Raw genomic sequence first — 3,905 nt, forward strand, 5'->3', positions numbered from 1 at the left:
CCGAGGTCGTATCGATTGGTTGAGAGGTTTGAAAGAGAACGTTGTTCTAGGAGGAATGATACCAGTTGGTACCGGATTCAGAGAATTAGCGCACCGTTCGAGGCAACATAACAATATTCCTTTAGAACCCCCCCCCAAAAAAAATTTTCGAGGGGGAAATGAGAGATATTTTGTTCCACCACAAAGAATTATTTGATTTTTTCATTTCAACGAATTTACATGATACATCAGAACAAGCATTTCTAGGATTTAATGATTCATAAAAGTGGAGTCATCCTGTTAACTAGCCGCGTTAATTTGGTAATAAGATAATAACGAATAGAAAAAAATTAATGGCTTGGATTGTGTATCAACAGTCAATCCCCGGTCGAGGTAGAGGATAAGGTTCCATGGGAACAATTATTTATTTCTATTTCAGCTCGTCTCTTTTTTTAAGAAAAAAAAGCGAGGAAGTGGGGGGAGAAATGACAAGAAGATATTGGAACATCCATTTGGGAGAGATGATGGAGGCAGGAGTTCATTTTGGTCATGGTACTAGGAAATGGAATCCTAGAATGGCACCTTATATCTCTGCAAAACGTAAAGGTATTCATATTATAAATCTTACTCAAACTGCTCGTTTTTTATCAGAAGCTTGTGATTTAGTTTTTGATGCAGCAACTAGGGGCAAACAATTCTTAATTGTTGGTACCAAAAATAAAGCAGCGGATTCAGTAGCCCGGGCTGCAACAAGGACTCGGTGTCATTATGTTAATAAAAAATGGCTCGGGGGGATGTTAACAAATTGGTCTACTACAGAAACGAGACTTCATAAGTTCAGGGACTTGAGAACGGAACAAAAGACGGGGGGACTCAACCGTCTTCCGAAAAGGGATGCCGCTATGTTGAAGAGACAATTATCTCACTTGCAAACATATCTGGGCGGGATTAAATATATGACGGGGTTACCCGATATTGTAATAATCGTTGATCAACAAGAAGAATATCGGGCTCTTCAAGAATGTATCACGTTGGGAATTCCAACTATTTGTTTAATTGATACAAATTGTGACCCCGATCTCGCAGATATTTCGATTCCAGCGAATGATGATGCTATAGCTTCAATCCGATTAATTCTTAACAAATTAGTATTTGCAATTTCGGAGGGTCGTTCTAGCTCTATACGAAATTCTTGATTAATAATAAGATAAATCAATTTTGGGGGGAACTCCATAGATTTCGGGAATTGGTTACTATTCCCGAATCGCACAAAAGAGATAAAAAAAACTAGGGATATTGTAATGTAATAAATTGGTATCAAAAATAGACAACTCAAGGCAAGTAAAAAAAAAGACAGTCGAATCAAAATAATTTGTTTTACAGTTCTATTTCTTTCAGAGGGCAATATGAATATTCTATTATGTTCTATCAACACACAAAAAGGGTTATACGATATATCTGGTGTGGAAGTCGGCCAACACTTGTATTGGCAAATAGGAGGTTTCCAAGTCCATGCCCAAGTACTTATTACTTCTTGGGTTGTAATTGCTATCTTATTAGGTTCAGCCATTATAGCTGTTCGTAATCCACAAACCATTCCTACTGACGGTCAGAATTTCTTCGAATATGTCCTTGAATTCATTCGAGACGTGAGCAAAACTCAGATTGGCGAAGAATATGGTCCATGGGTTCCCTTTATTGGAACTATGTTTCTATTTATTTTTGTTTCGAATTGGTCAGGAGCTCTTTTACCTTGGAAAATCATACAGTTACCTCACGGAGAGTTAGCCGCACCCACAAATGATATAAATACTACTGTTGCTTTAGCTTTACTCACATCAGTAGCATATTTTTATGCGGGTCTTAGCAAAAAAGGATTAAGTTATTTCGGTAAATACATTCAACCAACTCCAATCCTTTTACCCATTAACATCTTAGAAGATTTCACAAAACCCTTATCACTTAGTTTTCGACTTTTCGGAAATATATTAGCTGATGAATTAGTAGTTGTTGTTCTTGTTTCTTTAGTACCTTTAGTAGTTCCTATACCTGTTATGTTCCTTGGATTATTTACAAGTGGTATTCAAGCTCTTATTTTTGCAACTTTAGCTGCAGCTTATATAGGCGAATCCATGGAGGGTCATCATTGATTAGTTTTCTAAATACTCTTTTTTTTAGCTTAGACCAAGGCAATGTATACATGGCTCAAGATAATCTACTTAGGGAACATAAATATACAAATAATCAAAAAATAAGGAAGGTATATACTATCTAGGGAGTAAGACTAGAAAGATTACGATATTCGGGAATTAAAAAAAAAGGAAAGAGATCTAAAAGATCTTTTTCCTCTCAACGATTGAACAAAAAAAAATTACATGAACTTAGATTAATAAAATATTGATATTTCTATGCAAGGATTTGGACTAATGAATTCGTTCATTTAGATTGATTGTCTCCATGTGGGATAATTCTAAAAAGAAAGGGTTTCCAAAAAACGAGAAAAAAGGATTGGGTAGGGTAGAGTAGAGGAGAGTGGAGTCAACTAGATGTATTGAATCGAATTGCTATAAGACAACCCTTGTGGATATTTCGAAGAATGATTCTCAAATTCGATGGAATCCAAGATATGAATAATTGGTTTACGTTAGGTAAGAAACACATGTATATGTTATATTAGATATTAACTAGTTATATAGGAACTAAAGATATATCTAATCCGCCCTACTACTGTGAATTTAGATAGGGCTTACAATGGAAGTCCTTCTGTTTCGGCTGTAATGTAATTTTGAATTCAATATTGAATGAATAGAGAGATTAAATCAAGAAAAACAATGAAGAATTCAAAGAATGCTTTAAAAGAAATGGAAGAACAAAAGTCGTATGGATTCACAAAAACTACGTGGATGGATAGGAACTAAAAAAGAGAGATTGAAGTAGTTTGGACGATTCAATAATATTATTACTTCAATTCGTAATTTTTAGTTGGATAAATCTTAGTGATGGAATAATAAGTTATAATTCATTGGTTGATTGTATCATTAACCATTTCTTTCTTTTGGTGTGAGGAACTTATCATGAATCCACTGATTTCTGCCGCTTCCGTTATTGCTGCTGGGTTGGCCGTCGGGCTTGCTTCTATTGGACCTGGGATTGGTCAAGGTACTGCTGCGGGCCAAGCTGTAGAAGGGATCGCGAGACAACCCGAGGCGGAGGGAAAAATCCGAGGTACTTTATTGCTTAGTCTGGCTTTTATGGAAGCTTTAACAATTTATGGACTAGTTGTAGCATTAGCACTTTTATTTGCGAATCCTTTTGTTTAATCCTAAAAAAATTACGTATTTTTTTTCGTATTTTATTTACTTGGACTTGCTGCTCTTGCTTTTTCGAATTATACGAAGCTTTCACTCCTACAATTACTTATTCGTTGGGACAATAACCTATGGGAAGGATTGATTTGAGGATGAGGCATTAGCATACTGACTCGCCTTCTTCCTTCCCTTTCTTAGTCCAATCTCGAATGGAACTTTTTTTTTAGGATTCTTACAACATATTTTTTACTCTATTTCGAATAGAAATAGGAAATTAATAAAATAAAAAAAAATAGAAAGAAATAGATAATTAGTTTTATCTATAAAAGGAGATCATATGAAAAATGTAACCGATTCTTTCATTTCTTTGGGTTACTGGCCATCCGCCGAGAGTTTCGGATTTAATACCGATATTTTAGCAACAAATCCAATAAATCTAAGCGTAGTGCTTGGTGTATTGATTTTTTTTGGAAAGGGAGTGTGTGCGAGTTGTTTATTTCAAGAATAAGTTGGATACAACCAACTGTACTTTTCTAGTTATAACTACGAAAAGGTGCATGATCCCGCGAATTACTTCTGACAAAATGAAGAAATCATATTGAAGAACCATAGCATTTC

Source organism: Cucumis melo, unplaced genomic scaffold (genome assembly GCF_025177605.1).
Source record: "Cucumis melo cultivar AY unplaced genomic scaffold, USDA_Cmelo_AY_1.0 utg000813l, whole genome shotgun sequence".
NCBI classification, from domain to species: domain Eukaryota; kingdom Viridiplantae; phylum Streptophyta; class Magnoliopsida; order Cucurbitales; family Cucurbitaceae; genus Cucumis; species Cucumis melo.